We start from the raw sequence: 9,698 nt of genomic DNA, 5'->3' as shown, positions 1-9,698 counted from the left end.
CGGCGTGAGCTCCCTCGAACAGAGTAGTTGATGACAAACATATTCATCACCTGCTCTGCTGTCAGTGGGGCAGGGGGTGCACCTGAAAACAGCCTTCTAAAAGCAGTGCTCCCTACTGCCGCCTGCAGCACCCCCAAGCACTCCAAACCTTGCCGCAATCTTTGAAAGAAATTCCAAAAGATTGTATTAGTGACATTACTACTTGAATAGGAAAACAGTGCCTTTTTAGGTTTAAAACATTATTTTAAAAGATTAGGATCGTGGAATAATTACATTTGGCATTGTTTTAACAAATCCCATGAAAACCTACCTTACTCAAAGTAACAAAGGAAAAATTAATGTCAGGAGTAGGGGAGCGATCTGGTAAGTGATCTCCTGTATAACCCACTGCTACGACTGTGGTCGTAGCTTTCCATTCTGTTGCGTTTGTGTGTGTGGCTTTGTGTTTCTTGTCAATCTCCTATGTAAATGGGAATGTGCCATTCCTGGGTTACTTACGTTGATAATATTGTGTGAATAAATCCTGTTTTCGGTTAAAACTGAATAATGTGTGCTCGGGCTACTTGGGAGTTGGGGAAGGTGGGGTTTTTTCTTGTTGCGTCCTAGGCCCCTAGAATGGGGCGTAACACCCTCCCTACCTGCTTGACCTGGTTTATGCAGTGCATTAAGCAGACACTTTTCATATTAAATTAATCTACATATTGGGCTAAAATGATCAAAACACTTACTGTTGGAGAGGGACATGTAGTCTGTTGTCCAAATAGAACTTTAGAGCAGACTCCACAACCTCATCCCTGTCTGACATCGTTCTGATGACTGTCAGGGACCCCAATAGCGCCAGATTTGAGGCTGCACTGGCTATAGCAGCATGGACCTCCAGTATGGATGATGCCTGTTGGATCTGTAAGGAAAAGATAGTTATTGAGTCCTTAAGAAATAATGACACAACTCTATGACCATTAAGTTCCATCAAATGGGTTAAAATGTATTAGACAACCAGTATGTTCAAATTACTTGACATATTTTTGAAGGTGGATCCATTAATGATCTGAACTGTGCAAGCAAATTATTATATGGTCTTCAAAAGGAGGAATATTTCTTTCATTCATTTGTAACTTGCCCTCAGGATCTGACTCCTCAGTTCCTCGTCATCGATCTCCATCACATCAACAGGGGGAGCTGGTTCCCCTGTGAGCTGGCAGAGCAGTCTCGCTGACAAGACATGGGGCCCCACTCCTCCATGGACAATACAAATGGCAATCATCTTGCCAATGGTGACATAGGTCCCCCGGTTAAGTCCTGAAAGTACAAACAACATTTTAAATATTGTAGGAAAGTTTCAAAGTTTTATAATGTACTGGTACCTGAGGTTGAAAACCAATATAACTTTGCTAGGATATCTTATTACCTTGTACATGTTTGGGCCATTTTTTTTATATACGTGTGTGTGTCTGCACTGTCCTGTCGTCAACATACCAATGGAATCCAGGCTTAGGTGCTTGCTGTCTTCTGGTCCTCAGAAGAATCTGGATGCCAGAATTGCCCTCATAAGAAGGGTAAGGAACTCCCTTGTTGGTCCCCCAGTGTCGACGGAACCTTCTCTGGACCCGTCTAGTGTGTCCATGAACACCACATCTATTTTAAATGTCGGGTTAAATGCCCTCCTCTGTACTGTTCTAATTGCACTCTGCAAAATGTCTGACCTAACTATGTTAAAACAGTTTGCAGTTGGTGTCAGCTCGGCTACATTTGCACGTAGTGCCTGCAAGATATTTTTGATGCCTTGCATGGAATCTCAGGAGCCGGGTGGAGAAGGGGATCTGGGTGGAGAAGGGGATCTGGGTTGTGGAGAGGAGCCGGGTGGAGAAGGGGATGCAGCCAACCTCGTCACTGCAATGGGTGAATGCTATAAACATAAAATAATAGTGTGTGGTCAGCAAAATCAGTCACATATATTTGAACAAACAAACCAACTACAGACACTCGCATCTTGACCCATGCAGCGTTGTATTTTTAGGTATATATACTGTATATGCTGTATATTACGGCTGTCAAACAATTAATAATTAATTAATCTGATTAATCACAGGGTAGCTGTGGATTAATCATGATTCATAATGATTAATCACCATTCGATATACAGCTCTGGAAAAAATTGAGACCACTCCAAATGTTCAGTGTCTCGTTTTGCTATTTATCGGCATATGTTTGAGTAGAATGAACATTTTGGTTTTATACTATAAACTACCGAAAACATGTCTACCAAATTCGCAATAAGAATATAGTCATTAAGAGCATTTCCATTAAGTAATGTAGAGATGAAGATTTAAGAAAAATCCAGACTGGTCTCTTAATGTTTAACAGAGCTGTATGCCCAAAAAGTTCTAATTTTCTCTATACATTGGTGTAGGAACCGAAAACCGAATAAAAGGGGGTGGATATATCACTCTATCTATAAATCAAGGAAAGACTGTCCTTGATTGGCCCTTCAGTATATACCTGGCCAGAGACTGACAGTCATTTTTCTCATTTGTCATTGCAATTTTTCTTTCTTTTTTTGATTTGTGTGTTGTATTTGTGCTGCGATCACTGCCGAAAATCCAACAAAGCAGACAATGTTTCTCCTCCTGTTGCTCAAGGTCAGTATGGTTGTAATTACTATGCCTTTCTTCTTGTAGCACTTTAACTACCATTCCTATGGATTAGATTTAATTTGAATAACTCATAGATCTCGCTTGCTTTACCTTTTGCTCTTCATCCTGGGTCAGGTCTACTTCTCGATCAGACAAGTCCTGTAAACATTTCTAGAGTTTAAAAAATGCTGGACCTTGTTAACTGGGGTGCACACAGTTAAGTATACTTTCCAATCTGTTAACCCTTCAGAAGTTTTAGTGAATTAAATACATATGCCTTCTAATCATAAATGATGTATGTTGGCTATGGAGAGAAAACAATGTAGAATTTTGATTTACTGGATCAATTTGTCATCCTTACTATAAGGTGGTATCTAATATACTATTTGCCAGTTTATTGTACTTTTTCATTTACTTTATGTCACAGATAAAGGCTTAGTTAAGTAAACTTACCAGCATTCCTTCATCCTCATCACTTGTCTGATTTGATGTTTCAGATGCATAAAGGGTGAGATTACACACAAAACAATATTTATAACTTATTTGTATTGTGCGCTTCAAATACATTACTAAGTGCATGACAATTTCTCATGTATGCTTTTGTGCAGAGAAAGGGAAAACACCATTAATTATTTTCTCTTGGAACTCACAAAGTCCTTTTCTTCCTCATTCTCAATGTCACTCTATGTAATATGGAAAAAAAACTACAACATTGAAACATCTATTTTGTACAACAACAGAAAAATTCAATAAAGAACAATACTTAACCTCAGGGCGAATATATAGAGCCGAACGACCCAACACTCCACTGGACCGTAATTGTTCAGGGGTTTTCTCCTCAAGGGAGATCAGGACCCTATGGCGGTTAACTTTGCAGAACTAAAAGTTTCTCCTCTCCATTTGGGGGTAAATTGACGTCAAGTATGCGACAAATCCAGCAGCAGTCAGGCCCTTTGGAACCTGCCATGTTTTAACAGGTTCAGCTGAAAAACACATGAAAAACAACAACAAAGTCAAATGGATTCTGGTTTAATAATACAATGAGCCTTCATCTAATAGAACATGAACAGGCAAATCCTCATGGACCATGTGCTCTGCTGCTGATAAGTCCTTAATGACACAAAAAAGAGAACATGCTAACAACATAGTACAGTTCAAATCTTGTTTTTAAAAAGAACACATTTCATGTAATATCAATCATAATCAGTCCTTTGATTCTTCACTGTTGTTGTGCAATAGTAGTAGTAGATTTGCTGTGGCTAATTATTAATAATCATGAGAAATGATTATTCAAGTAGAAATTATTTGTTAAAAATAAATTAAAATTATAAAGCTAGTAATTAAGAATAGTAAAATAATTAATTAGAAATGATACGGTTATCAATTAATAATGGTTAAATAATTAATGAAAACAATAAAATTAATTAAGAATGAAACAATCTGTAATTAATGCTTATCGTAGCGGGGCACCACCCTGGTTACAGGGACCAACGAGTCAAACTATAGTTATCAGTCTCAAGTGATAAAAGTTAAATTAATAATCTCAATAGTTAATATTAATGATTATATAATAAACAATGAAGGGTTTTAAGTTCGAGCACAGGCTATAGTAATCCAGCTGTATTCACATACACATGTACAAATAATCACAGAAATACAAATACTTTAATTACAAAAGTTATTAAAAAGGGGGAAATACAGTTAATGTTATTTCAATGATTCTTCATTTAACAAAACCAATATTTCAAAGATGGCAACAGCAGCAGCAGCACTTATCACAATGGTCACACAGGTAATACTGGGTATCTACTGGTGTGTGTGTGTGTGTGTGTGGTCGTGTGTGTCTGCCTGTCTGTGTCTCTATGTGTGTGTGTGGGTGTGTGTGTCTAAAGAAAAAAGGGAGTGGCTATGGCGTAATGACGAGATCACGTGGTGACGAAGTCTGGCCAGGATCAGGATGTTACGTTCACGTACTTTCAAGATGGAGGTTTATGAATGAAGCCACGTTGCGAAAAGCAAAATGGCTGCCGGTCACTGAACTTAACAAAGGGGATCTTTAGACAAAAGGGATTTCTTATCTCCTGGTTCTGGCGCCGAATGGCGTCGAGATGTATCAAGGCTCCTTAAATCTAGAATTTTCTATGCCACATGAAATATGTAAGTGTAGGTCGGGACGTGTGTAAAAACAGGTTTAGGAGAACAGAGAGAGAGAGGGAGAGATAGAGAGATCAGGAAAGCTCTCAAAACATCGTCAGAGACAAACTTCCGGCGAAGCGGGCAGTCCAGTTACGTGAGATGTATCTTTTAACAGATGTAAATCTTCGCACAATATCTCTGACGGTAACACTTTAAAAAGGGAAGTGCCGGCTTATTACGCGCGCTTCTCAGAACATAGTAAACAAAGGAACCGGATGTGACGTCTCCAGTTCGCCACGCGTTACACGGCCAAAAACAGATCAGCGATCTACAAACAAACACTCAAATAAACATGACACGCTAAGTATTTAAACTAGTCTCTGCCCAGACAATAAAGCCTCTTCCTGTGGCCTTCCCGGTGTTGCTTGCGTGTGTCGCGCGGATTTTCGGGAAGTCCAGTGAATCTCGTGTTGTGGTCCTCGGGGTACATGCGGTCAGCGAATCCTCGGAATTAGGTGAGTGAAGTCCTGGCCTCTTAAGCGGGGCTCCGCTGGGTCTCGTGGTTGCAACGGAGGTCAGCGCTGGGCCGAATAGAGCGAACTTCTCTTGCTCTTGGAACGGAATTCGGCCTTGTCTCTTCTGCAGGGATGATCAGCTGTGGCGCTGTTGTGGGGATCGTGAAAAATAAAGTCTGTGATCTCGGCCGGCGAGTGGACTTCCTTTGGCGATCTCCTTCAAGTTAAAATAACAAAAATAAAACGTCGACTGGATAACGAAATAAAAGAAAATGGAATTAAAACAAACGTCTGTAATTGCTCCCTAAAATTACCTCTGGATCAACTAAAGGCCTCAGTATGCTTCTCCGAGTCCGTTTCGGAATGACGGACGGACAGATCGGACGGACCCTTTTTGATTTATAGTTCTACGAGCCTTTTTATTGTGAAAACAATTCACCGCCAGAACAGTAGATGGGGAAACGGAAGTCGAGCTTAGACAAGCCTACCTCATGAGGTATGTAGAAGAACTCCACGCTGGTTTATTTACGTCCTCCCGGCTCCTCACACACAGTGAACGATGGTAACAGAAAAATGATGTTGATGACGCAACAGTTTTTGCTGAATAAAGTGACACCCAGCGGGTCAAAATGCTTTTGTTATCGTGTCTTAGCGCAGCGGTTCCCCGGTCTTGTTTCCAAACTGCGTTGCTAATTCAACAGCTGCAACAGCTTGAAGCTACACGGAGGCAGCTAGCTTCCCCCCCCCCCAGCTTCCACACACAGTCAGCACGGACAGCCGATACTAACTACTACCAAGTGTTTGCTTCTAACCTGACGGTGTTTGAGAAACAGTGTCATGAGCCGTGGGTTAAAGTCAGCGGGTTTTTTCGCTGTTCCCACCGCAGTTAGCATGGTGGCTAGCCCGCTAGCCCCGTTATCAAAGTTCGTTATAACCGTATGTGACCGTACACACATGCTGTAAGTGCTCTAACCAGCCACCGTCAGCCGGACACACTTGTCACAATAATCATAGAGTCGTAGTTGTGATTTTGGTTTATTGTGATGTAGGGAATGGAACAGGAAGTTTCCATTCCGAAATGCTGGCGTTAGCGGACCAATCACAGCCAAGTGCTATCCGTGGGCTGTCCGTCATTTCGACATATAGTTAGAAAAATGACGCGGCACGAAAAGCTCTCCGAGGAGCCTCGGAGAGGCACGGAGAGGGCGTTCCACGTTGGAGAGGGCGGTCCTATCTGTCCGTGTCCGTCAAAACGCAGAAGCATACATTGGCCTTAACTGGAAAGGTCAGCTCTATCTTCAGGGAATCGGGAATGGGCGGCGATTATTGATGAGCAGCCCCTCTCATTAACCTGTGGAGGTCCAGCCTCCTTGAGGTGTTGTCATGGGATGATGCTGGCTTTAAGCCAATTGAGTGCCAGAGGTCAGATCAGAGTGGGAACGGCCAGGAAGAGAGCAGGGGTTTCTGGGAAAACCCCAGGGATGAAGTTACTACCAGAGGAGATGCTATCTCCATGCTTGATCTTAGCTGGAAACTTTAGCTGGTTTCATCTTGGCTCACAGGCCTTACTTTTACGACTCATTGTGTGGGTCCCACCACATGGCCAGTTCAGCAGGGACTCTTGCCCAACACTGTATTATAATAATTAGGGCTGTCAAATTAACGTGTTAATTTCGATTAATAATGATTTGACCTGTTGTTGGACTTTCTGACCTGTGAAACCACACATGTTGTAGTGCGGTACTGAGACGGATGGCGGATAGACACAAGGGGAAAGAGAAATATTGTTGTTGTTTTTTGTGGAGGTGAGGTGTAAGAGTAGCCTTGATAACCTTGTTAGTTAAACCTTTTTTAGTTATTTCATTTGCATTACCTCAGGAACATCTGCACATTGGCACATTTACATTTATACTCATAGTCATTTTTTTTTTTTAATGGACAAGTCACTTAAAAACGGAGAGTTACATGTAGTATAGTATGTTATCTTTATATAATAGTTTAATTATATTTTATTTCAAATTGGTAAATTTATTGTATGCATACTCTTGTAGCACTCTCTTTTCCCACTGTACTGCTGGTCACTGCGAATTTCTCCTAAGGGGAATTAATAAAGGACTATCTTATCTTATCAAAAAAATGAATGTTTGCTGACAATTCCAAAGAATTGGTTCACTGGGCACCAGTTCTGAATAGGAACCGGCGCTCGATTCTCATCCCTAATGACCTCTCTTATGTTTTCTGTGACGTTGTAATCTATCTAGGGAAAAATAATATGTAGATCACATTTTTACTCACGTCCTGCTGGAGTCGGTCCCCATTGTTCCAATGCTACAGAACATAACAAAGATGTAGATTAACATAAATATGACAGGTAATGTGTGAAAAGTTGTATTAAAAGAGATGTACTGTATAAATATACATGGCTGTGTAAATGTTATCAAGCAAAACATTTTATTTTTGTATTCTTCTTAAGGGTGGAGTCAGCTATTGTGGAGAACGTTTCTTGTGAAGATCACTTTGTCAAAATCTGTGAATATCTCCTCACGGGCTGCTACCTGTCCTTACTGTGTGTGTGCTAAACAAAACAACATTGTTATTACAACTCCTTGGCTCTGTAAACTTGCATGTTAACAGGCATGTTGCCAGCTATGGTGGGCCCCTTTGTTTACATACCCTTTGTCTACATACAAGTTTACAGAGCCTTGGCTGTGTATTACCAACATTAGATTTTTTTGGTCACAGCAGTCAACACTATCAGAGTGCATAATAATAAGAACCACCAACTAAGATGATTGATAGTCATTAAATCAACTATACGTAGGAAAAGTTTAGCTTTGGCTCACACATGCTCACTAAAAAAAATCTGTACTGGAACTGAAAAAGTAACGGAATAGTGACATTTGCTTACCTGCTGTTGCAGTTCTGCAGGTGGCTCTGCAAAAGATGCAACAGAACTGCAGAGTTACACCTGCAGCACATCTCCTGAGGGTAGAGATGCCCCACGTCGTCCTCCTTAAATGTAATGTACAGAAATGATGGTGTATCACAGCTAAATTTAACATGTAAGCAAAAGAGAGATTATAAGGTATTTCTTACATTTTCAACCTCCTTTAAAGTCAGGTTATGCTGCATGGGGACTATATAGGCCACTGCCTTATTTAGGCTGCTGTTGTTTTTGAGAAAGCTCACTGTATAGCCCCCTGCAGGCATAGGAATGTCTATCAGATCCCTGCTGCGGCAGCTCCTCATAATCTTGAATCCTCCCGCTAGTTTTAGGGGTGGAAAAACATCTTCCAAGACAACAATGAATTGCCCAGATGTGCATTGCACATCTGGGAAGACGACTTGTTTGGTTCCAAGGCCAGCTGCCTGGAGGCTGGAGGTCTCCTCTACCGTTGGTATTTGAGTTTGGACTGTAGAGGCACAACAAAAAACCAATGCCCCCACGGTTGTGCAAAATCTTTTTTTTTTTTTTGTAGGGCTGAAAAAGCCTTCCAAGACCCGCCCTATCAGTGTCAGGGTGGTTGAGTTGATGAAGGGAGGGGAATGAGGGGAAGGCAGGTGGGTAGGCTTGAGGCAGGGAGGGGAAGGCAGGTGGGTAGGCTTGAGGCAGGGAGGGGAAGGCAGGTGGGTAGGCTTGAGGCAGGGAGGGGACGGCAGGTGGGGTGGCTTGAGGTAGGGAGGGGACGGCAGGTGGGGTGGCTTGAGGCAGGGAGGGGGCGGCAGGTGGGGTGGCTTGAGGCAGGGAGGGGAAGGCAGGTGGGGTGGCCTGAGGCAGGGAGGGGGCAGGAGGTGGTCCATACTGCCGCAGGAGCTGGCTCAGCTCCGCCATCAATGTTCTCGCCCTGTTTTGAAGAAAATAAAATGGCGGGACTCAAATTAAATATTTGTAGTTAATTTTTATAGTTAAATATTAATAGGTTTTATTAATGCACACCACTGACAAAGAAAAAAAAAGACTGTGGGGGTTCCCGACTGATCAAATCATCGACTTTCAGGGGGCAGCCCTAATGTGCACGCAAAATACTTTTGCATCATGGTATATGCTTTTTAACTGGTAATATCTTTTCTAAATAAATACATGATCTCATGATAGCTAGCTAGTAGCCTGACATCTTTATTGGCATATTTAACCTTTATATTTATATATATAATATGTATTGATATATATATATATATTTATATTTAACCAGTGCATTCATTAAAAAGTCACACTCAAATTTTTTTTTAACTTCAGCCCTTCCTAGCCGTAACATAGGCCTGTAAAATGTAAAATGGTTAAAACTTCTGAAGTTAGTGAGCCAAAAAGTTACGGAATAAGATGAGAATAAATGAGAATAATCCAATGGATGTGTGGATAACTTGGTAAAATTGTATTTCAGAATCGGGTTTAACAATAAAGAGATCCTCGCTG

This window comes from Platichthys flesus, chromosome 14, assembly GCF_949316205.1.
Source record: "Platichthys flesus chromosome 14, fPlaFle2.1, whole genome shotgun sequence".
Classification (NCBI taxonomy): domain Eukaryota; kingdom Metazoa; phylum Chordata; class Actinopteri; order Pleuronectiformes; family Pleuronectidae; genus Platichthys; species Platichthys flesus.
The sequence above is the reverse complement of the archived record's forward strand: the minus strand, read 5'-3'. Positions refer to the sequence as shown.